This window comes from Pelodiscus sinensis, chromosome 1, assembly GCF_049634645.1.
Source record: "Pelodiscus sinensis isolate JC-2024 chromosome 1, ASM4963464v1, whole genome shotgun sequence".
Classification (NCBI taxonomy): domain Eukaryota; kingdom Metazoa; phylum Chordata; order Testudines; family Trionychidae; genus Pelodiscus; species Pelodiscus sinensis.
The window spans coordinates 75,790,001-75,816,725 of NC_134711.1; the positions used below are offsets into that span (position 1 = coordinate 75,790,001).

A 26,725-nucleotide genomic window follows, 5' to 3' on the forward strand; every position below is an offset into this window, starting at 1 on the left:
AAATATTGTAAGTGAACAGCAAACAAAACAAACACACACATTGGCAGGTTCAGCTTCAATATTCAGCTTGGGGGGCTAAATCTGACCCTAAATTGATTTTGGTTGTATTGTAGCAATCTCCTTCAACTTTACACCTGAAGCAGATGGGAGCAGATTGTATCAAGAGATCCACCCTTTCAAATTACAATAGTTTATGACACTCATCTGCATTTTAATCAGATATAAAGGATTTATTCCTGAAATACATCAAGAAAGCCTATTTTCACCACCTGGAAATTTAGCTGAGAATTTATAGCTAATCAAGTAAAATATGTTGCACATTTTCACTTTGTATATCTTCCCCTCTAGAGTATGCAATAGTACATGGATATAGGTCTCAGTGATTTTATTAGCAGCTATAAATAATCCCATCAAAACAGATACTGGAGGTGTTTTCACACCCAAAATCCATTTATTAGTGATTTATGTGGTGCTCAACAAAACAGCTGAATTTGTAGGTTTAATCATATAATGCTATTTTATTAAAAATGCAATACCAGAAGACAATTCTTACAGTTAGAGAAGAGGACAACTGCATGACTGATAGATAAAGGAACTGGTTTATTCTCTATAATGTGCTTTGTCCTGTAACCAGTGTGGGTGTGAACTAGAATTTAGTCTTGCTGCATCAAGAAGATGCAATAGTACAATTTAAAGAATACAAATTTTACAAATGGCAGAGGCATCTAGTAGTAACACAAAAGATAAATATCAAAATGTGTCCTACTGACATTTATTTTGGATTAATTCTGCTTTACTAATAAAGTTATACATAACCTTATTATTCATAAACTAATGGACAAACCAATATTATGATAGAAGCAATTAATGTATTATGACATTTGGTTAGCATGACTGATTTCAGTGTTCAAATAAAATATTGTAGGAATTAGACACTCAATATACATTTTTGCTACTGTACTAATAGGGAAGTGGAACTATTGCTTATGGGGAGGTATGACTTAAAACAGTGAACCAAAGAAGAGAGTTTATGGAAGGACTACATTTCAGGAACATTACTGACTTGGCTAAATTGAAAGACACCAATGTGCCATTATCTTCTAGCAAAAACAAAAACAAACAAGAAGAACTACCTCACCAAAGGATTTTAAGTACACGATATATAGAGCTCTGCTTTGATACAAAATTTGTATCCACATCTGAATTTGCAAAAATGAGCCACAGATATCTACATCCACATCTGCAGATGTGGATATTCATGGCTATAAAGTGAGTATCTGGATTTGCAGGGCCCTAACTATACAATAATCAAAACAACAATAATAGCTATTATTTTAATACTAATAGTGTAAGTTCTCTAAACTTACCGAATATTTTAGTACTTCACATTTGTAAAATATTATGCCTGCAGCAAATTAATTTTTAAGTTACATGTTGATCTAGCTACTTTTTGGAACATGAACAGCCATCATAGAACAATGATCCAGTTAGTCTAGAATCCCAGCTTTGACGATGGCCATTGCCTCATATTTCAGAGAAAGGCATAAAACTACTAAAATGTATCTAATGGTTTCTGAGATGAAAAGTAAAAGGTGGTTTTGCTGATACTAGTTCTAACTCTGTTTCCCATCTTTGCTGTTGCATTTTTGTTTGTTGTTTTTTGCACTTTTTCATAGCTTACATGGGCATTATATTGATGGTGCAAATATACTTCCCACACAGGTTGTCAATTTTAAGTTCACCTTGGGTCTCATTTCTTGATTTGTATACTTCTGCTAAGTCTAGAATGCTGTGAACATCTACAGGCACTATACTATACTATACTATACTATACTATACTATACTATACTATACTATACTATACTAAATAACCATCATCATAATCTCAGACTTTCAATGCTTCTGCTATTCCAGTCTCAGGTCTCTCCTTACAAGGGATTCTGTTCATAAGTAATGTTTCAGTGATTAAATGATATAGACAGACATCCTATAGATCTCATTAACCTTGTAACCCAAGTAAAGTATAAACATGATTTTTCATTGAGTTCTGTGCGTTCTACAAAAAAAAAATCAAATACTACTCTTGACAAAAATATCCCAAGAGGGGTTTTTGCAAGGGCTGAAAATAAGGTAGTTGTATGTGTGAGAGAAAATGTCAGAATTGCATTAAATCATTATCCCACTACATTCCCTCATTTTTGTTGTTAATTATACATAACAGCTGTGTCTAGACTGCATCCCTTTTCTGTAAAAGGGATGCAAATTAGACACATCGCAATTGCAAATGAAGCGGGGATTTTACAATAAGGAATAAGGGATCTTTCGAAAAAGGCTTTATTTTCAGAAAGATCCCCATCTAGACCGGTGCTTTTTTCCGGCAAAGCTCCGAGCCAGAAAAAAGCGGCAGCCATGTTTATGCAAATGAAGCGGGGGAGATTTAAATCCCCGCTTCATTTACAATTGCGATGTGTCTAATTTGCATCCCTTTTACGGAAAAGGGATGCAGTCTAGACACAGCCAACATGACTGCCATTGTTCTATCCTACTATGTGACCACATTCTTGGGTACCACATTAAGAGAAACGATTAAAATGCTCATTTGAACTTAACATTTTTCCAGCCAGTACTAGTAGGATATTAGTTAACTACATTGTAGATAGGAGAATATATCTACTACATATGAAGCCATATATTCTACTGCTTCACATAGTTTCATAAAGTTTACAATCCTTTTCTATATGGTAACCTAATTATGTTAATAGTACTAGTATCATCATGGAAACACCAGTGAGTAGGATTCTAAAACAGACACGTGAGTGTCGGTTTAGAGCTATGGCTATTTCTTTCTGTAGAAAGAATAAAGTTTTAACAGCTGATTTTCCTAGAATTATGAAATATAACTGGATTTTTCCATGTCAACATGGGAAAGAATTGGCAGGAGAGATTTAGTCCGATATAAAGTAAGAGTAGTACTGAGAAGTTGATGGGAAAGTAAAAAAGGGTAAAATGTGTACCTAGTTAATATCTCTGAATGCCAGAGGAAAAAGTTATATAAGCAAGATTTCAAATTAATGTAGAACAATCAGCATATCAGGAGAGTGCATAATGTTGGTAAAAAGCATTTCAGAAAACTATGTCTGAAACCATGTCATAAAATCTTTTTAAAACAACAAATTGCCAATCTAGAGAACATTTAAATATATCCTACTTGATTAGTTACTTTGATATTTTTGAGACAATCAAAGAAACGGGGTCTACCTGGCAGAAGGAGACTTTTAATATTAAAATTTTATATGTACACACATGGACTCATGCTTCCACCAAAAATCCTACTACAGAGAAATAGCATCCACAAACCTAATTTGACTCTTTGCAATATATTTCACATAAATTACTTCTTGTCCTGAATGACCATCTTCTGGACCTCATCAGAAATATGCAATGAATGTATAATTATTCATTTTTAACTATGAGACCATATATGACTGGCAAATCTGTAAGGACTCAAAGAATGAGTTCCTCCGAGAGTTTAAATATATATTGAATTCATTTAATTCTGAGTAGTTTATAATATAAATATATTTTTAAATTGAGCTACACATATATTCCCCTTTTATCATATTGAGAAATACTGTTTGAGTAATACATATTGAGTAACTAGTGCCTTGGTGGTGCTGGTTTTATTGATGGATGATTTTACCTAAGCTCTAATCCTCATGTGAAGCCAAATCATGAAAGGATGACTTTACCAGCCCTGTGTCTGTTTAACTCATAGGACCCTACCAAACTGTTGGAAATGCCTCAGAATGAGCAAGAATCCATTCTCTGCATCTAATGAAAATGCAAGAAAAGGAGCAAAGGACTCCTTCAAGTGGAAAATCATGGGAGACAGGAGAGATCCCAGAGGACTGGGAAAGGGCAAATTTAGTGCCCATCTATAAAAAGGGAAATAAGAACCACCCAGGAAACTACAGACTAGTCAGTTTAACTTCTGCGCCAGGGAAGATAATGGAGCAAGTAATTAAGGAAATCATCTGTAAACACTTGGAAAGTGGCAAGGTGATAGGGAACAGCCAGCATGGATTTGTAAAGAACAAATCATGTCAAACCAATCTGATAGCTTTCTTTAATAGGATAACAAGTCTTGTGGATAAGGGAGAAACGGTGGATGTGGTATACCTAAACTTTAGTAAGGCGTTTGATACAGTCTCGCATGATATTCTTATCAATAAACTAGGTAAATACAACTTAGATGGAGCAACTATAAGGTGGGTGCATATCTGGCTGGATAACCATACTCAGGGAGTATTAATGGTTCACAATCCTGCTGGAAAGGCATACTGAGTGGGGTTCCGCAGGAGTCTGTTTTGGGACCGGCTCTGTTCAATATCTTCATCAACTATTTAGATATTGGTATAGAAAGTACACTTATTAAATTTGCAGATGATACCAAGCTGGGAGGGGTTGCGACTAATCTGCAGGATAGGGTCATAATTCAAAATGACCTGGACAAATTGGAGAAATGGTCTGAGGTAAATAGGATGATGTTTAATAAAGACAAATGCAAAGTGCTCCACTTAGGAAGGAACAATCAGTTTCATACATACAGAATGAGAAGCGACTGTCTGAGAAGGAGTATGGCAGAAAGGGATCTAGGGGTTATAGTGGACCACAAGTTGAATATGAGTCAGCAGTGTGATGCCGTTGCAAAGAAGCAAACATGATTCTGGGATGCATTAACAGGTATGTTGTGACCAAGACACGAGAAGTCATTCTTCTGCTCTACTCTGCGCTGGTTAGTCCTCAACTGGAGTATTGTGTTCAGTTCTGGGCACTGCATTTCAAGAAAGATGTAGAAAAATTGGAGAAGGTCCAGAGAAGAGCAACAAAAATGATTAAAGGTCTAGAAAACATGTGCTATGAAGTAAGACTGAAGGAATTGGGCTTGTTTAGTTTAGAAAAGAGAAGACTGAGGGGGGACATGATAGCAGTTTTCAGATATCTAAAAGGGTGTCATAAGGAGGAGGGAGAAAACTTGTTCATCTTGGCCTCTGGGAATAGAACAAGAAGCAATGGGCTTAAACTGCAGCAAGGGAGGTTTAGGTTGGACATTAGGAAAAAGTTCCTAACTGTCAGGGTAGTCAAACACTGGAATAAATTGCCGAGGGAGGTTGTGGAATCCCCATTTCTGGAGATATTTAAGAGTAGGTTAGATAAATGTCTATCAGGGATGGTCTAGACAGTATTTGGTCCTGCCATGAGGGCAGGAGACTGAACTCAATGACCTCTTGAGGTCCCTTCCAGTCCTAGTATTCTATGATTCTAACTTACCTTGATCTGTCTGTTTTCACTTGCAGCCACTTAAATCCTACTGGTTATACTTAGGAAAATCACTTCTGTTTACTATCAAGCTCAGAGTAAATAATTATTACCTGTGGGGGTGGAGATCAGGTGGACAATTAATGTGCATATCCTCCTTTCATTGATAAAGGGTGCTTGCTTGAATAAGCCTTTATTGTGTAAAACTCTTACACAGAGAAAGACATTTTTATTTGGGGTTTTGATCATATTCCGGGGTGGTTTCCTGGGTGCTGTGCCCTAGAACTGCATTCTCCCAGAGTTGAAGTGGGTCAGTGTTTGCATTTCTCTTCAGGAGAGGCAGTTACCCCAGCTCTGTGCCTTGTCCAGAGAATCAGGACAGAGTGGTGGGGAGTCCCAGAGAACAAGGTGGGTGTCAGTAGCATAACAACTAATCCCAAGGGATCCTCATGACCACATCATGTCACATTTTGGTTCAGAACCCATCATATCCTGAGGGTGCTGGACTAGAGAGATTCCTATAATAACCATCTTTAGTAGTCATATTTTTAAAAGGGGGAGAGGAGATTAAATTAATGTATGATACATTCTGCTGCTTTACACATTATATATAGACAAACATGCAATATTTGATAAAGACTTAAAACAGGTTTTATTGCCAATCCTTCCCACATGCCCTTTCCTAAGTTCTTCTTTAATATTAGGAACTCAATTCTACCACTTACCTTTCTATTTTGCAGATTCCAACAGTCTTTGGCAGACTTGGAACATCATGTTGAAGTTGCAGGCTGAAACCCGAGCTACAGCTGCTATGCTAGTCAATGTCTGGTGATGTAAAAAACAAAAAACAAAAACAAAAAACCTTATGAGGCTTTCAACAAACTCCAGTTACTGCACAGCAAGCCATTTATTCAGTCACTGTGCATGTTCCTAATAGAATACCTGCATTGGATATCTACCCTACACTTAAATAATGAGTTGTGATGAATGGTCTACTGCTTGTCATGCCATGCATGAAGAGCACTTCTTAAACCTGTTGCAGGGGAAGAAAAAAAAATCCAACTGCAGCCAAGTCAATATCGTGGAAAGGTGAAAATTGTTTCCATTACCCCCTAAAAATGGAGCTACTAGCATCATGCCGAAAGCAGATGTTGACCAAACCTGTTATTTTATCACCTAAAAGAGAGAGAGGGTGAGTCCTTTTCTGCCTGGGTCCATGTAAAAAGGAAGACATAAAGCACTGAGCTGCCCCATTTAGAACACTGCATTCCCAGGGGATGAGTCAATGACTATGCTGCCCTCTTTTACAGCAGTTTTCACCTCCACCTCCCCCAGCCATAAAGCACTGTTTTCTTCACTTGGCAAACCAGCCAACCTCCCACCACCACTTAAAAGTGCAAGGCAGTCATTGGCTATACCTAGTCAAAGACACTGTCTTCTATTGGCTGTATCAGAACATGGCTTGCTTATTGTGTTGTTATTATTTACTATGTTCTAAGCAACATCTTTCAAGTTGAAATGGAAAGCATATTCTTTAGGACTGAAAATCAGAATTTAAAATCTTTAACTATGGAACAATTACACCTCTATAAAAAGAAAAAATGGGATTTGTATGAATGTGAATTACTGTCCCATAGAATAAGGGAAGCAGTAAAATGGAGACAAAAATAATCAGTGTCTTAAGGCCCATCTCAAAGGAGGAGGAACACATCAGGTTTCTACATGTTATCTTCCTCTTTCCTCCCCAGTTCCATAGTGAAACGTATTAGAATTCTATCCTAACTTTACGCATAACAGTTGGTTGGACATTAGTTAGAGTGGATCAGAAATTTTCTCATGGAACATTTCTCCATCAGAAAAAGGACAGTTAAAAAAAAATTCACTGAAACACGTCAGAGTGTCCTCTTTGCCCCCAAATATAGCAAAACAAACCTTTGATGGGACCGCATGACAGGGACTCTCCTTACTGCTTAATTACATTTGGATTATTTATGATAGATAACCTTTCAAATAAATAAATGGTATTTCAATATGCTTCCATAAGCAATTACTGAAATAAGGTGAATGACCATGGAATACAACTGTGATTTCCAAAATAAATCAGACAGTCAATAGCCAGCACTCCTTTCTTGATGCAAACTTGATTATTCAGTCTGTTTAACCACTATTTTTATGATGCTGCAATTCTAAAGCTCTATTCAATTACAAAAACAAATGTTGCAATTATTGTTCTTCTCTGCAAACTTAAGTGTTGATCAAATAAATGGGAAAACAGCAATTGTGAAATTAACACTCATGGGACTATAACATTGCTGGGCTTATTACTTTAACCCAGTATCTGAAGGTTTTGGAGATCTAAATAGGTGAGCTGCTTTGATTTCTATATGGTAATCAACGGGTTGACGTCCATATCTAACTATTTACATAAACCAGTTTAGTTTGTGGAATAACACTAGCATCCTGCACTTTGCCAATGTGTGTACACATTCTCAGAAATTATATTCAGTATTTCTCACATTCAGTGTAAAGAAAATGCAAAAAAATCAGACAACTGTTGGAAAAAAATCTAACAAAGCAGCATCTTGAATACTTTCTTTATTCTTGCTAGACAGACTTTTATGTCATCCTCAGATTTATCCATATTGGTTCCTCTAGCAATCTCTATCACTAATTAGGAGACTAACATTTATGCATACTCTAGCAGCCATTAAAAATAATTTGCTAATGTGGAAAAAAGCTATCTAGCAAAAGATGATGTGTCACAGGTGTAAGGTATGGCTTCTCAAACTATAGATCCCATCTTGGTGATTCATTAACTGAAAAATTTTAACAAACACACAGTGGGGAGGAGAAGGTGAAATGTGGTGATATGTAGATTGGACTAATGGCCAAAGCATCAGAAATTTATTTCTAACAGGCCATTTTCTAATCTAAGTGTTGAATGCCAGGAAGTATAAATTCTAAGAAGATGAAAGGTGGGGCAGAAGAAATCAGGAAACAGGTGAAAGTGTGTGTGTGGGGAGGGGAGGGGGGTTAATTGCAGAAGAATTTTGTATGTGCAAGTTTAGGGGTGGTGAGGCCTGCATTCCCCCCTTTCCCTTTTCTCTATATCTGATGAGCCAGAAGAAAGTCTTTCGGAACGTACACCATTTAAGATAAGCATTGTTGCGAGTATAGCAAGAACAAGTATAAGATAAGGGTAAAGGGCAAGAACACAATAAATAATCCTGTTTACCCTAATGTACTGATCAGGTATACAAGGCAAAAGAACAAATAAAACCAGATCAGAACCAGATCGATAACTATCAGCAAAGCCCTACATCAGCACGTAATGAGTAACCCCTGGAAATTTCCAAACTGCAAAACAAGGCAAGAAAACTGTATTTAAGGCTGCACCAGAGCACAGCAATTTGGACCTCACTGATTGACTTTGGGTACCGGCACCTTGGAAGCTGAGACAGTCTCCCACTTCATCCGCAGCCGACATGGGATCCTGAAGGGATGTAAGATATGCTACTTTTCCTAGTATGTTGTCCTTTTAGTTAAGGGGTGCAGCTGTTAGCTGTCAGGAAATAAACTACTTGTATTTGACAGATACCTGTGTAGAGGTTTTTTTGTACTTTGAGAACCCAGTGTTGGACCTTACACTTATTCTTGCCAGCAACAGTCTGTGTATGTGTGTAATCAGTTACCAACCACTGAATTCCAGACAAAAGAAAAGTATAATACTATGATAATTCAGAAGCCCTGTCTTCCATTGTACTTAAACAGCATAGACTGAATGATTTTAAAAACAGTTTTATCCAGAATCACATTGTGATCTGCTTGGCTAATATAGACAAGTCCAAACTGTGTTGTAACCTCTTTAAGTATGCACCTTTCTAAAGTATGTTTTAAAATTAACTAATCACTGTTCATTTGAAAGCTCCTTCAACAAAGTTTAGCCCTACCCACCCAAACCTAGTAAATCATAAATTATTTTACCGTGAAATACAGCCCAATTGTGTTGGAGGATGGTTTGGTTATTGAAAGTGAAAATGAAATCCAAAAATTGTATTATTGTGTCTGTACATGGTCTCATAGTTGTCAATTGCTTTTATATATTGAATATTCTAAGTAAGGTAAAAAATTCCCACATTTTATTCAAGAAGAGGCCTTCCTGTGTGTGCATATATATCCCAAGATATATTGGTTACATCATTCCTATAGCATATTAAGCTCCACTAACTCAAAACACAAAAATTGATTTACAACAGTGTGTGTCAACCTTTGACATTCCAACCCTTTACTTAAAGTCAAAGAATGGTCATGACTGCCTTTTTACTATAAAATGGCAAACCTATATTTTTTTTATTTCTTTGTTTCAAGAAGTTGACAGAGAATACCTCAGCTCTAAGAATAAGTGTGCACGAGGGTGGCGGGACGAATATTTTTGCTACATGTTGTAACAACATTTTCAAGACTTCAAGACCACTGATTGCCATTGAGATCTCTGTGGTATAGAAACACTGATGTAAGATATTATTGTCCAGAAACAGAAGTGTCTCACCAACAGAAATCCGTGTTTCTGACTTAACTACAGTGGGGAAAGGCATAGCCCCGGGTTGAACCAGATATCTACTCATATCAGGAGTAGATTTTTTTTCTCAAAAAGGAACCAGGAAGCTCTGGTTCCTTTTAGACTTCTATATGTACTAAATGTTTAAATAGCTAAAAAAAAAAATCTCTTCCAAGTGCTAGCTACTAAAGTGCTAGCTGGATGGCATCTGGCAGAAAGAAAACTGAAAGGACATCCTCTGAATTGCTGAAGAAAATGCTACCAAGTTTTACAGTAAGATAACTATTGCAGGAAGCAAACAAAATGGATGCAAAAATAGCATGAATAAATTTTGGTGTTACAATCAATTATTACAAATATACTTCTACCTTTACTGATCATTAAGAAATAAAATTTTTCTGTTCAAATGTTGTTTAGATAATATAGTAAGGAAATGTTTATGTTTTAGTTGCATATGCATTTAATTTAATATCTTTAAAGTAGTTGCAGAAATTCCTAAGGAATATTTGCTTTCGGCCAGCTGGGACAAGCCAAAATTTATCATAGATGAGGGTATCTACTTAGACTAAAACCTTCAAGTGTATTTGTTTTGGAATAAAGTTTTGTAGCTTTTATTTCGATTTAATAGTCTATTTTGCTTTTATACTATGCTTGGAAAGATGTATATAAATGTTAGTTATTGTGATTCAATAACTATCCTATCAAACACTTTTTTACAACGTTTGATAGGAATCTAACTGCAAATTGCAAATGTACTGCAAACACTAGTATATAAATCTAAGAACTTTTTAGTTAAAAAAAAGCTAATAGCCACATAGTTATACTCTTTCCCTTCTCTAAAGCACCCGTTGGGTCCAGAAATAGCATCTATCTTAAGAAATACAATTTTGTACAATATTTAGGTTTGAGGAAAAAGACCCTTTGTTTAAAAATGTAAAGAGGTTCTTGAGTCAGGATCAAGGAGGTGTGAGGCTTCAGGATGCTTTTCAGAGCTATAAACTAAGTCATAGAAGTACATCTTTGAAAAGAAAATCCTCAATTTAAACTCACACAAAAGGATCCTTATTGAAATTGATTTCTTTCATAAACTCTCCAAAGTCTTCATTTTTCAAATGTTAAGGAGAACATTTCTGGTTGGGAAATGTTTTGTACAATTCCTTTGTTACTTCTAATTCATGTTTCTACTTAAAACTGGACAGTTTTTGTTGTTCCTCAAAGGCTTAAAATGCCATAAGCTTCTTTTGTATGTTTGCAAAGCTGGCCAGAAAATGGAAATCCCATCTGTTGTGATAATTGAGCCTACAGATTTACTCTAGTTGTGACCTCAACTATAGAAAGCATGTGAAGGTTCATAAGACATCACAATAATGAATTATGATGGGGAAAAAAAAGAGACAAAAATCCTAAATTAATCTGAACAAAAGAGCTTACTGATATGGTTCAAGAACTATGTTAAAATCATGCTAGGTACAAACAGAAGTAGTAGAATCAGAAATTAATCAAAAAGTGGTGGAATATTTCACCTGTCACTCTCTTTCTAGTTCCTTAGAGAAAAACTTTTTGGAACAAAAACAGAAAGAATAGATGAAAGTTACTGAAGTGAGCATCAGCATCAGGACTTCCGCTGCCAATATTATCTGGGACTCCAGAACTTCATTCTCATCCTGAGGGATGTTTTGATCAAACTGGGCCAGAGAAAGGAATCTAGTTGACATTGTCACATTACCCAGCAGGAGTACAACCCAAACCACTGGAGATTAAATGGAATCAGACTTTAACAGCAACAGCTCTAGCCAGTCTCAACTAATGTCTTTCTTTTTCCCTCCAGAAGGATAGTTATTGGTATCTAATAGAATGTCAAACAAGGTGGATTTTTCCTCCATAACTCTCCAGCTAGGGAGATCAGGAACAAAAAACATAAAATGAAAGCCTTATTTAGTACTTTATATTTCAAATGCCTTAACTATTTCTGTATAGTTAAGAATGTTTTAAATAATTTTAATGATATATTTGCCATGGTACCAAGCAGACTGAGGTTTCTACATACCAAATCTTGGACCTTGTCACTGTTGGATAGTGACTAAGTTATGTTAATACTTTTGGTCCCGATACTCCACTAAATTAATCAACATGTCCAGCATGCCCCATGACAATAATTTCATCCACAATCAGAATGAAAAGTCAGAAACTTGGAATTTCCTTTCTTGTGAATTATTAAATATTTAGAAAATAGAAAAGAATTTTCAGCTTGTTGCTTAGAAGGCTGTTGTCAGTTTCACTTTTCTGCTTGCAAAGAAGCAAAATAGACAAGAGATTTTCAGGTGGGTAATTTGGGAGCAGACATTTTAATTTTCCAAATTGGATTTTTTTTCCAAAATGTAAATATTTGCGGATTATTTTAATCCAAAACCCACCCATCCCCAGTGATTTCCAATAGAAAACCATTCCGACAGCAGGTTCCTGAGTAGCTCTAATCTAGTCTATATATTTTGGAGATGAAATTATTTGGAACTTAATGTAAATCCCCTCTTTCTGCCCTATAATACACAGAGAAAGCAAAACATTTATTTCATTTTCACAGTCTTAATTACGGATTTCTATATTGAAGATGTTTTCTGACAAATGGATATACAAACAGACAACAAAAACAAATTAAAGAAAAGAAAAATCATAATTTACCCCAGAAGCCATTTTATTTTTTTACAATCAAGCTGTAAATGTGGATATAAAAATGCAGTATATTTGTGAAAAATGTGGAAATCAAAGAATTTAAGAAGTAAAAGAAGATGTGATCAATATAATACATTTATAAATAAATATTATAATATGTCTGCTAAATAACTATGTTGTGGATCTGTAACAGTATAATTTAGTTCTTCGCTAGTATGGCTGTGTTGCAGATAGAAATACAAACAGTGAACAACCATACAAGCTAATTGATTTCCCCCATAATCTCAAATATAATCAGTGTAATATGCTATATACTGCCAAACTTCAATAATGTTTTCCATACCTTTTTAGGCTTTCTAGGCTGTGTCCAGACTCAGGGGTTTTTTCCGAAAAAGTAGCCTTTTTCCGAAAAAACTTCGCCTGCGTCTAGACTGCAGCCGCGTTCTTTCAAAATTAAATTGAAAGAACGCTGCTTTTCTTTTGACGGTGGAAAACCTCATTTTACGAGGAAGAACGCCTTTTTTCGAAAGTGCTCTTTCGAAAAAAGGCGTTCTTGAATGCAAACAATGGTTTTTCAAATGAGAGCATCCAGACTGCCTTTCGAAAAAGCGGCTTGCTTTTTCGAAAGTTCCGCTTGCAGTCTAGACGCTCGTTTTCGAAAGAGGCTTTTTCAAAAGTATCTTTCAAAAAAGCCTCTTTCGAAAGAGGCTTGCAGTCTAGACATAGCCCTAGTGTATTGCATTTACTGAAATCTGTATTTGGGTAACACCAGGCATCTTAATATCAAAGCATTGCAACCTGGATTTTCAGACACTCAGTTTGAAATCTTCATGAATATTTTTCAAGTTGAAATTCTCTAAATTAGCTTGTTACCTCTCTAATTTATATGCACTTGAAGTATTTTCAAATGGTGATAAAATAGGAAAGTAAGAAGTGGGTGCTTGCAAAAATTGGAAGCCAGTAAGAGAGGAGTATGATTTTTAGTGTATCCTGGAAAGTCCACCTTCCATGGAATTTTTTAAGAAGGGTCCAATATATAAAAATAGTTCAGACCATAAATATTTTGTCCTAAAGATTACATTCTTGTGTACAGCAGAGACACCCCTGAAACCAGAAACTTTTGTTGCCCCTTTAGAACAGCTAGTTCATCTACAGGAACCAGTGAGAATCAGTTGCCATCAGTGCATAGCTGCTTGACCCAGTGCCATCATGGCTGAAGGTAAGAGGAAGACCCCATAGTTCCCATGGATAACAGGAAGACAGACTAAATCTCTACTGCTGGAAATACTGTGCATCCATTTTCTTCCACAATTTGCCACTGGAGCATCACCAGAACAAGCTGTATGATGGCTGCATAGGAAGAATGGTCTTTCCTAATGGCAATCACCAGTACAGTTGTTAGGAAAGACTATCTTTCCTTGCGGAAACCTAATTTCTGAAGGAGAAAACAAAATAAGCCTCACATCCCTCCTAAATATTGTACCACACCAAAACATCAGAAAAGATCTCTCCTCTAAAAAGAAAGTGATCTTTATCCTGTCCTAAAAGCCTTTAAGGTTCTGAGAATGTGGAGCAAACAGTTTCAAAGCACAAATTCAAGAGTTTATGGGGTAAATAGGTCAAAGAAGAAATTACATAGGCACCTACAGCATACATAAAGGCAGAAAAAATATGTGCTTGTGCGAACAGTAAAGGACATCCCCATCTTATAACAACACAATTTCATTTCCACCACACTATAGGGGTGACATTTTTAAAAAGCACTTAGCATTCACCTATTTCTGTTCTCATGATGTCAAGGGATGGGGGATGCCAAGACCATTTCTGCAGGTGAAAAAATTAAGGACTATGAAGATGGTTATGGGGAGAGATTTATAATCATAGTTGGAGTATCAGGTCTACAGACTGATGCAAAAGAATCCCTTTATCAGTTAAGTATTTTTTAGAAATGGTCCAGGACCATCAGTCATGTAAAATAACTCCTGCAATGGAAAGTCAGTTTCAGTGAAATAAAATTCTTTTCACACTACTTAGTTTGTTCACTACTAATATGTGTCACATTGTCATTTATAACCTATAAAAGGAAAAGCGCTACAATTTATTTGGACCCTGGAGATTTGAGTGGGCACTTTGAAATAAAAAGAAATAAGCAAGGATTTAAAACCTTTTAGTAGTTCTATTAAAATTAACCTCAAACAAAAATATAAGCTATATCTAGGAAAAGGAATGCATTAACTTTACCAATCTGTTTTAGCTGGAGAAAAACATTCTAATTCTATTCTTAACTCACTCTGTTTATCAGCAGTACTTATTGCAGTTTATTTGCTCTCTGAGTAATGAAGGAAGTAATATTACATAATAGATGAGCTATGGTACTTAAACACAAAGGAATAAGATAATGATGGAATTTCAAATGTAACTGAATATTGTGAATGTAATTGGTTCTAAATCACAAAATATATTTGCATTTTAAGAAAACTAAAAATACTAAAGTTTTCTAAGAAAAGGGAGCTATTCTTTTTAATAAATCCAGAAATGCACAGTTATTGAATTTGTTTCAGGATACCATAGTTTGAATTTTTTTTTGTATACTCCTATAGTTATGCTTGTACATATTTAGATATTTAAATATCTAGCATAGCTCTTAAGTTTGCTAAAGTCTGCCTTCTTTAAATCCATTGTCTTTATTTTGCTGGTTTCCCTCTTACCATTCCTCAGTGTCATGAATGCTATCATTTTATGATCACTTTCATTCATGTCGCCTTCCATTTTCAAATTCTGAACAAGTTCCTCCCTATTTGTTAAAATCAAATCTAGAAAAGTCCCCCCCCCCACCTTTGTAGCTTTCTCCACATTCTGAAATTAAAAAATTGTCCCGCATACATTCCAAGAACGTGGATAATCTGTGCGCTGCTGCTAATTTCCCAACAGATTTCTTGATAACTGAAGTCCCCCCCCCCCCCCCCCCCCATCACTGCCAAGCCTTGTTTGGATGATTTTGCTAATTTTTTTAAGGCCTCATCCACCTCTTCTTCCTGATTAGGAAGTCTGTAATAAATCCCTACCATGACATCACCCTTGATTTTTTACCCCTTTTATTCTCACCCAGAGACATTCAACAAGTCTGTGCCTATTTTTATTACAACTTCTGTCCAAGTATCTACATTTTTAATATATAAGACAATACCTCCTTCTTCATTTCCCTGCTGCCTGTTCTTCATGAGCAACCTTTATCCTTCCAAACCAGTACTCCAGTCATGCATATGATCCCACCAAGTGTTCACGATGCCAACTGTGTCAAAGTTGTGTTTATTTACTAAGATTATGAGTTCTTCCTGCTTATTCCGCATACGTCTCACTTTAGTATACAGACAACTAAGACTCTGATTTGATTTCACCTCCAAATTCTGTCTCTGTCTGTCTATTTGTTATCTCTTCTGTGATAGGCCTTTCTCTGGGTTGCTATGTTTACTTCCCTGAAGGCTTTTTTCACCTGCCCTCGTCAATCTTAGTTTAAAACCCTCTGTCACGTTACCAAATTGGAGGGAAGCAGCTAGATCACTGTTGCACCCATTGATGGGAGTGTTGACCCCAAAAATAGTATAAAAGGGGGCCATGTGGGGTGTTGAATAGAAGCTTTCTGTCTGCTAATCCTATGTACACTGTTCATGTGATTGTATAATGTCTGTGTGTGTAGTTAGAAATCTGTACTTTGTGTGGATACTGAATATTTCTCTGTATGTGACTGAGCATTGGGCAGAGCCCAGCCTACGGATATGCTCATTAGCGAGGCCCTGTGGGACAATGGCACTCAATGGGCCAAGGACACACCTAAAGAATGAGGGCTGCCAGCAGGGAGCACAGGGATAGGCCGCTAGCCAGGGGACCTGCTGCAGCCAAGAAGAGACCAGGAAGGATGTATAAAGAGGCCATGTGGTGGACTCCATTTTTTGGTACTCAGCTCAGCACTTCATCCCAGAGGCAGCAATGCAGGGATCGAATAGCCGGAAAGAACTGTGGACCTATCCTGATCCTAGGATGAGCAACAAGGACTTTTGAGCCAGTGGTTGTAATATCTCTGCTAGAGCCTGCATCGAGAACTGGGAGATTCGATGCATGTAATGTACTATTCCTTTAACAACCTTAACCTCGTGCTTTTCTTCCTTGTGGTAATAAACCTTTAGTTGTTAGATGCTAAAGGATTGGCTCAGCGTGATTTGTGGGTAAGGACCAAAGGGTAAATTGTCCAGGGCTCTGTGGCTGGTTTCTTGGAACCGGACAGAACTTGTTCAGGGTAGGTGGGATTGGGTTCTAAGACCCTCCACCTGTGTTTGAGGCCCGGGGCCATCTGGGGCACGGATATTGCTGGGGTGTTGGAGGGGTTTTGCTCATGAGGCTTCAGGCAGGCAGCTGAAGCACTCTGTGGTACTGGTTTGTGGTCTGTTTGGGAAGGTCACCAGTCTGAGGGCTGTCAGGAGCCCCAGATTTGAGCAATTCGCTGTGAGCGGACGCACTCAGCTGTACCCAGACACGGCCCGGTCCGTCACACCCTCCTCACTGGATTAGTCAGTCTGTATCCAAACATACACTTCCCCTTCCTTGATAAGTGGGCCCCATCTCTGCTTAGCAACCATTCCCCCTGGAACAGCATCCTGGGGGCCAAAGCCTTCCTGGAAACACCATCTTCACACCAAAGAATTCACCTCCTTGATGCTTCTGTCTCTGCCTGTCTCCTTTCCTTGAACAATGATCAAAGAGAGCCTCACCTGCACTTCATACATCTTCACCTGTACTCCCAGAGACTTGTAGTCATTTCTGATCTGCTGGGCATCATACCTCCCAGCATCATTATTGCCCACATGAATGAGGAGTATGGACTAGTAGTCAGAGGTCAGAAGATCTTGACAATCCCTCCAGAACATCTCATTTATAAGCCCCTTGAAGGCAGCATAAACACACATAAGGCTGGCTGGCCTACCTGCATCTTTGACTAGCCCTTTGAAAAGTGATGATGGGGGAGGCTGGGTGGAGCCCTGCTCTCACTACCCCTGCCTCTTCTGGCAAATTACTCCAGCATCACGCAATGGGAGAAAGAGTCATCCCATAAAGTCCCAAACTGAAATTATCCTGGAACCCAGGAGCAGTGATTACTGCATGAATAATACAGAAAGATTTTGAAATGGTAAGAAACGCTTTGCAAAACTGCACTTCTCAGCACTTTCCATCTGATAACATCAAAACATCTAACAAAAAACATCTAACATCTATGAAGCAGGCAAGTATTGTTATTATCCCTTTTTTTCAGATGGAGAAAGTGAGGCACGGAATAATTAAGTTCATTATATGCTGCTGCTGCTTTTTTTTTAAATCAGTAGAAAAACTCCCCTTGAGACCAAGCCTTAAATGATGGGTCCAAGGTGACACTGGAAGTCTGTGACAAGAAGGCCATTAAGAAAACTCCTGATCTTCACATTTCTAGCAGAGGGGATCACAGGCCACGGGCTGCATTGAGGAAGGGGGGTTCACCCTGAAACCCCAGCTTTCACCAGAACAGGAACTTGGCAATGAGGCTGCACCTGACCCTGACAGCATAAGGGCTGGCCTCGCCCCTCTGTGCCAGGTATGGCAGGGGAGGTTCAGCCCAGCATGATCCAAGTGTGGAGGGGGTTATTATGGGGGGATCGGGGTGTGGGACAGTCTTGGTGACTCAGTGGAGATCTGGAAGCACAGGGACTTGGTGCGGGGTTCTGGTGTAGGGGCAATGGAACTCTGGTTGAGCTCAGTGGAGAAGTCAGGGGAGGGGGCTTGGTTTGGGGTCCAAGTGCTGGGGAAGTGGGACTTCATAGGATGGGGGTCCAGGTGCAGCTTGCTGAGGCTCAGTGGGGTGGTGGTATGGGTTTGGATGAGTCCAGGTTTAGGGGGTCAAGGCTTGTCAGGGTGAGAGTTAGATGGGCCTGCCTAATCAGGGAGACCCACCTGCTGCTGAGGGACTGCATGCCAGACTCCTGCTCCCCCCACCCCGATTCCTCATCCCCTTTTTTCTTCATCCTCCTTCCCCCATTCCTTCCTCACTGCCTCTTGCCCCCACCTCCTCATACCCCTTCCCCACACACAACTCCAGTGCAGGGCACAGAAAACAGGAACCATGAAGAGAGAGAACAAGAAGGGGAGGGGACTGGGCAGATAACACCCCACATGATAACGACTCCAAACACTAGCAAAGGGGAGAGGGATTATGGGGAGCACATGTGGGGATAGGGCAAGCGGAGAAGAGACCCCAGCACTGGACTCAGTAGCAACTGGGATGGGAAAATGAAACCAAACCCACCAGGTGTCCACACATTAGCAAAAGTGAGGAGAGCCAACCAAGCAGGGAGAGATCAAAGGAGGAGAAGGTTGGGGAAGCAAAGAGGAAGACCACTTTGCCCACCCTGGACCAAAGTGCAAGGAAGGCGACCGGACGGGTGAGGGGCCAAGCAGGGAGGAAGCTAAACCAACAAGCAGCAGCAGGGACACAGCAAGCTGGGTGCAGTGGTCTCTGCAGAGCAGGGCTTGCAATCCTCAGCCAGTGTGCTGGAGAATGCTATTGCAGCAGCAGGGAGAACCTATGTGACTGTAATTTGAACCATGTGTATGTTCCATGCAGGTTCAGGGGTGGGCTGCTAGGGAGGCTCCCTGCTACTCTGTCTTCCCATCTGCCCTGGATCCTTCCTGAACCATACTAAGGACAGGCCACAGCAAACCCACGTACAAGTTGGAGGCAGGGAAGGGAGGGGTGGGGCCAGCTCAGCTCTATCATTGGGTAGAGAGAGCCTCCCATTGCCTAGCAAATCAGATGCCTATGGGAAGGCACATGAGTGGTCACACCTGCTGAATAAGCCTTGAGCAGCCACTGACATAGTACTACTACTGAGAGCTAGCTGGGAGGCATTACTGGGACTGTCATGTCATCTGGTCAATCAAGGTGTTCAGCTGTAGTTCTACTAGTTGGTCCCAGGCTCAGCTGAAGGACCTGATTCCTGAAAATGTTATTCATTTTCTTTGAGCTCTTTTGTCCAAATGGTGGCTTTACTACTCCTAATTTAACTGGAGATCATCCTGAAAACATATTCCATTAACCAAACAAATGGACACAAGACAAATTTGCAATCCAGATTAAACCACAAATACACAAACAAACCACATGAACACAAACTTATGCCCTCTGTGAATTGAGTCAATCAATCAATGCTACCAGATCTGCAAAATTATCAAATGAAGAACTGCCATTTTGCTCCAGGCAAAACTGTACCAATTAAAAGGGAGTTAGTGAGATAACATATCCAATGCAAGGCTGGATTCAGGTAATGGTGCCAAAAGCCTCAGGGTACATTTGGGTCATACTTCTTAAATACCCTGAATTACACACTCGGGAAGCATCTCAGACTTGGGAAATAGAGATCAAAAGAGTAGTCATGCTGCCTTTCCAAATCAACATAGAAAAATAAAACACTAAAGAAGGCAGTCCCCTTTCAGTCAGTAACAAACACTGAACTTTTTCTTTAAAAGAATGCCTTTGGTAAAATACACACACATTTTTAAGTAAAATATTGATTTCACAATTAATCTGTATGAGCTGTTGAAACAGAGCTAGTATTAATAACTTGAGCATGAGGCTGCTGAGCCTGCCTCATGTTCAAGTTGAGCCTGAGGATGTGTTAATGCTTTGAATTTCAGATTTTTCACTTTTGACTCTCTCACACAGTCCTTTGGTGACTGGGTTGAAACACAAACCAGCCTACTTTCAAATCTCAGTTTGAGATTACATTGATTTCTATGTAGATTGAGACTGTTTTATTAATTTTCTGCATTCTTATCTTTTGCAAATTAAAACCAGGATTAATTAGGATAGATGGGCTAAATGCTGAAGTGTCTATTCTGCTTTCATTCAGTCCTTCTTCCTGTACACTCCCTGGGTGTGTCTAGACTACAGGGTGTTTTCGAAAAAAGTGGCCTTTTTTTGAAAAAACTTCCCTGTGTCTAGACTGCTGCTGCGTTCTTTCGAAAGTAAATAGAAGGAACGCAGTAGTTTTTTCGACTGCAGAAAACCTCGTTTTACGAAAGAGAGCATCCAGACTGCCAGGGTGCTCTCTTTCGAAAAAGTGGCTTGCTTTTTAGAAAGTACAGTCTAGACGCTCTTTTTCAAAAGTATCTTTCAAAAGAGGCTTGCAGTCTAGACATAGCCCCTATTGAAAGCAGGATTTGCCTCTATCTCAGACTACTTACGTTTTTTGAAGCATGTTGATATAATCGTTGAAATATTCAGGACACACCTAGTTGGCTAGCAACATTGCAGTGCTTTATTACATGTAATTGCAGTTCAAATATAGACCCTATCAAACAAACCAGACTCATGGCTTATCTCTACATGGCAAGTTAGTGTGCAGCAAGCCAGAGAGTGAATTGATCATATGTCAGCTTGCTTCACAGTAGCATCTTGTATCAACACTGCTGCAGTGCAATGAATGCCTGGAGTGTAGCTTGGCTTACTACAGACTCTTGCACTCCAGGACTTTCAATGTGCCACAGCAGCGTCGATGCAGGACATTGCAGCATGGCAAGCTGATGTGCAGTAGAGCCTGGTTTACCACACATAAATGTGTTGTTTAGACAAGCCCACAAAATGCTTTGAAAACAGCCTACGTAAATCAATAGGAGAGTTGGCCAACATCCCACAAAAATGTGTATTTGCTCACCTACATAAATACATTTGCTTTACTCAGCCATGCATATGTATGTTTTCTTTCTATGAATTGTGGATAACTGTTTTGTGTTTGTAGAAAGTCAATTGTGGGCTTGCATATTCAGCACTTGTAGATAAACTCAACATACGTCCATGATTATTCAAAGTGTAACTGATATATGTTTATAGGGGATGAAATGATTCAATATGGTAGGGACCACAGCAGTCCCCAGAACTCAAGCCAAACAGTTCTCATGATACTCTTCAAAACTAGGCTTCTGCGTGCATAATAACTTTGTGTGCATATTATGAGATGTTGTATTTAAATTCTGCACCATCACAAAAAAAATACACCAAATTAATTTTTCTCTTGGGGAAGGTGAGTGGGGCAAGAAGGTTTAAGTTTTCCTAGTTCTTCTTATCTTCCTGAGATATTCAAATCCCAAGTGTATTCTTCAAGTCCTTCTCTTGATCACAGGAAATACATGCAGTCAGTTGTGAAATAGAAATAATACCACAAGATTTATTAAACCAACCACAATTAAAATACCCTGAATATCTATAGAATATATATTGAAGTAAATGCTTTTGCTGCCAAGATTATCAACACATTGTAAAATGTGTTTGCCATATATGACTTATTTGAATGTTTCATTTCATATAGTGGATCTCAATTTGTTTTCATGGAATTTCAACTCTTATTCAGAACAAATTCAGAATATTTTACACTACATTATATATGCATTTGATTACCCTGCAACAAGTAAGTTAGCAGAATACTTTATACATTAGATATAGATACACACACCCATAGTAGAAGATGTACATTTCATTACAAGATTACATAACTCAATTGCACTTCTATTTGCATATCTTCTGCCTATTCTTTTTGCAGAAGAGGTTTTGCCACTAAAAAGCCCCATGTTGATGGGGCCATTTGTCAGGAAAAAAAACCCTTTTGCACCAGATCCTGTAAACCTCATTTTTTGAGGAATAAGGAATCTTGTGCAAAAGGGTTTTTTTCTGACAAATAGCTCCATCTACACGGGGCATTTTAGAGGCAAAACCTCTTCAGCAAAAAGGATTGGCAGAAGATATGCAAATGAGAGAACAATTTGCATATCTTCTGACGCAAAAAACCAGCAATATAGACATAACCTTGCAGAGAAAGAAGGATGTAGGAATTGGGACTAGCCACATGTATATGAGAAGTAAAAGGGGAAATAATGAAGAAACATACTGCAAATTATTGCAAGATAGAGGTTTAGAAAAAGAAAAATGAAATGAAATTTAAGTTTGGTAACCATGTAATTATGAAGAAAAATGGTTTTTATTTATATTGTTCTCACAGATTAGGTGATTTAAAAGATTGCTGAAGAAATTGAATCTGAAAGTACAGAATGAGGAACTGGAGCAGTGTTTCTCAACTTTTTTTTTTTTTTAAATAAAGTACCCCCTTAAAAATTGTGCATCTGAAACTGTAAATATGAGGGGTACTTTTTTTTAAGGGGGTGCTTATCATTTTTTTTTATCTACCATTGCAACACATTTGTTTAAATAACTTAATCATAGGTGGGCATCAGTAAAAATGTTTGGGTGTAAAAAGTACAAAAAATAATAAAGCTCAGTTTTCTCCAAATTTCAGTTGTGTTGACATACCTCCAGACTTCTCTCAAGTATCCCTAAGAGTACTCGTACCACTAATTTAAGAACACTGAACTAAAGTGGCATATATTCATCCTGCTAGGCACATTCAACCACAATCTAAACTGAGATAACCAAGAAAACAGTTGTTAATGCAGTGCTTGTGTGCATAGTTTTGCAGCAATATTGATTAGTACAGATTGTCAAAAGACACTCAATATGGGCTGTCACACTGGGACTTCCTTTCTGTTTAGTCTTGCTTGGTTCTTACTCTGCAGACAACAGCAAGACTGAAAGGACGGGTTTTCTCTTTGCATATGTTTCTTTCCCTGTTCCTTCACTTTTGCAGGCTACCAACTCTAGGGTGGAAAAGGAATATTGATGTTCCCCAAAGTGTTCTGAAACATTCAACAGGCACCTGTGTAGACTCTCTCCTAAGACATGAAACACTACATATACTAGACTCATTTTACCTATTTATTTATTCATTTATTTGAAGATTTGTGATCTCTTTAATTCAGATCACTTGAGAAAATTTACACATGGGTTTAAAATTTCTGATTAATAAGTACTTGAAATGATCTAGCTATATATTCGAGAAAAAAATGATACCGAAAAGATTCTCAAAAAAGAAAATTATTCTCCCATTTCTAGTAACTTCTGTCATGAATGTCTGAGAGCTCAGAGATAGTAAATGGGCACTTTTTAATTTAGTAGGATGCAAATAAATGGAGGAATCTCTTGGAAGAAAAAAATGTATTCTGGGAAATCATGGTGGTTCATAATTTGGAAATCTCCAGATTTTCCAGAAAGTATTAATATATTGCAGATAATAGCGTTACATAGAAGGATTTCTCATAAGATTATTTTTGTAATCATCCATTGCAAAATCATAACCATTCACTTTCTGCAGTTCACATGCTTGCTCACAGGAGTAGTTTATGATACAATACATTTGAAAGTGTTTGAAACTGGCTCAAGTATAGATGGGAGGAAAAGATCATAAGCTTTTCTCATAATGACAATGCCATCTTTGGTTAGTAGTTTGATCTCAGTGCCCAACATAGCAAATTAGACCACCATACATATACATAAAACATAAAACTGATTGGTAAAAATAAGGGAGAAAAATAAGTTTTCAATGGAATCATGTTTGATTTTTTACTCTGACAAAAACTAGTTTTTCTATACTGTACCTTTATCAGAAGGATTATAATGGTGAGTCAGGAATTGTAAATTTCATAGACCCAAGTTCAAAGCATTATTTTTAAAATGAAACATTATTGCTGGTATGTCTATTAGCTTCTAGAGAGACTTATTCTGTTTCCTTTCTTGACCGGTCAGATGTTCCATATCCTCACAACATTAATTGACACAAGGGATAGCAGTGCACCAGTTCTAAATAAATAAATAAACAAATAACATGACTCAAATCTCAACCTAGTTGAGTTCAAGCATTGAGCCCAAGTGCATTCCTGTCTTTCCTGAAATGTTGCTGTCATGATTATGAGGGTTAGCCAGCAGCCTGGGGATTAAGGGGTTAACTACACCTAGCCAGGTGGAGTGACCAATAAGAATGTAGGTGGGACTTTTCAAACTGGGACAAAGGAATTTGGGTTTTTTTCCTTTCTCCCTTTTGTCTCTCTGAGTGAGTTCTCTGCAACGACAGGAGGGACAAGCATGTCTCTCTCTCTCTCCAAGACACCATTCTTCATTTTCTGTAAGTAGGGTAAAGTTTAGGTAGTCTCGTTAGGTTTTATTGTTTTAATGATTGGGTATGGGATCTGAGATCTGGCACTGTGTAAAAGATGTTTTGGCTTTTCTTTGTAACTAAGTTCTAGGCCCATGGAGTTTCTCCATGAGTATATTTTGTTACCTCCCTATCTAGTCATTATGGTTGCAACAGGAATATTGTTGTAATAATAAAAGTTCTTTCTTTTCTTTTTATTAACCTGGCAGTGGTTAATTGTGTGCCTTGATTTTTATTTTAGGGGTAAGATTTCCCAAATGATCTTTCCCCTGATTTCTTTATCACATTTGGGTGGTGGCAGCGGAAGTTTTATTCCCAAGATCTAGGTTTTTAAGATCTTGGGGGGAAGTTTTATACCAAAGCCTGGTAGATAAGGCTTTGGGGTACACTTGCTGGCCCCCACTTCTGCATTTATCATGCCAGAGTGGGGAAGGAGCCATGACAGTTGCCATTAAGCAAATGACCCAAATGAGCAAAGTCCCTGCGCCTCTCAATCCCAACTAAGATGTTTACAAAATTGAGCATCATTAATGTGTTTGAACTCAGGGAAAAAGGTGTGGAATGGTGAATCTGTTGTATGCAATTAACAAAGGGGATCAAATCAGCTAAGATAATTTGGTTCATTTAGGAAGGGTGGACCTTGGAAGCTTGAGGTACCCATTCATAAAACTTTCCGTGGCTTATTTAGCGTGACTGACGATTTTCTGGTAGGAATTAAACTTTAGGCTGCAAACACACTACTTTCTGGAAATAGAGGTTTACACTACAAAATTCACAGCAGAAGTTTTCACAACCTCAAATCAATCTATTTTTGTCAACACTGAGACAGTTTGGGAGCTATATCAGTGTCCAATATGAATTTCATTGGTTTTATGAACACTATTCATAATTGTAAACATTTATGAAGACCATCTACTGTGTAAAAGGAAGAAAACTACATATGCAGTTGGAATCTATGTGAGGAAAGGTGGGACAGAACAATCAAAGGGCCAGAAGCTGCTTATAAAATGAGATGGCTGCCATTAGAGGCTATTACCTCTGAATGTACTGTTTCTTGATAGACATCTATTAGGAGAGGAGAGGCTAGAATTCTTCTCAGTCTGAACACATACACGAAGGGAGGTGGACCTAACAGTTAATTGAGCTGACCCCAGGTGAGCTAAATCATCATTTCTAGAAGTAAACTAATTACTCAGTGCGGACTAGTCCCATTCTCTCTCAAGAGGGGTCAGGCCCTCTGTAATATGACATCACCACGCCCAAGAGAATAAATTTCATTGCTGGAACTAGAAGAAAAAAAATGAAGGCTGAGGCATTGTCTATCTCTTAATGAACTTGTACTGAATGAAGAGATTCATAAAAGGGGGTCTGATAGACTGAGGGAGTTTACTAATTTCTACTGAACAGTAACCCTTATATTATTAAAGAGAGGGACACGTGCCTGTGTTCTTAAGCTCCTTTGCCATGAATCTATACCCTGGCTGTATTGCCACATTTGTTCCTGATGGATGAAAATAGGAGAAATGAAAGCTCCCACTACCAGGTAGACTATGGAGTGAAGCCATTTAAGCACCAAGGGAAGAGAGATTGCTGAGACATTGGTTCTAGGTCTTACAGCTGGACTCTGGGGTTAGACATAGGGCCTGTAGGTGAGTAACATACTTGAGTAAGTGCTAGGAACTGATCTGTCCTTACCCAGTCCCAGGGTGCTTAGGAACATTGGGACTGAGTGGATGGATTCCATCACAAGAGACTCATGCTTATCCACAGAGCAGGACCAGGTTATGACAAATAAGATAAAGGATTAGTGGACAAAGGAATTATACTAGCCTCTAAAACCATTGCAATGGTTGCAGTCCATAAAAGCTAGTAGATTCTCTGTTTGTAAAATTGCTATGTACCATTGATAGTATCTCCTCTAGTTATAAATACATTTTAACTTCTCCACCTGTAGCTTATACTTATTTTCCCTGTCCTACATACATCTGATCTAAAATGGCGTGGGCTTAATCCTACAGAGTGCTGAACATTTAACCTACACTGGTTTCTATGTGTAGTCAGA

The 26,725-nt window shown here is 38.2% G+C and overlaps 1 long non-coding RNA gene across 1 annotated transcript in view; it reads right to left on the reverse strand.

Moving 5' to 3' along the window:
* Positions 1-26,725, reverse strand: part of LOC142829995 (uncharacterized) — a 297,656-nt gene that overhangs the window by 135,065 nt on the left and 135,866 nt on the right. Inside the window, exon 2 of the long non-coding RNA XR_012904998.1 lies at positions 6,045-6,144. This is a non-coding gene — a long non-coding RNA (uncharacterized LOC142829995). The remainder of the gene's footprint in view (positions 1-6,044; positions 6,145-26,725) is intronic.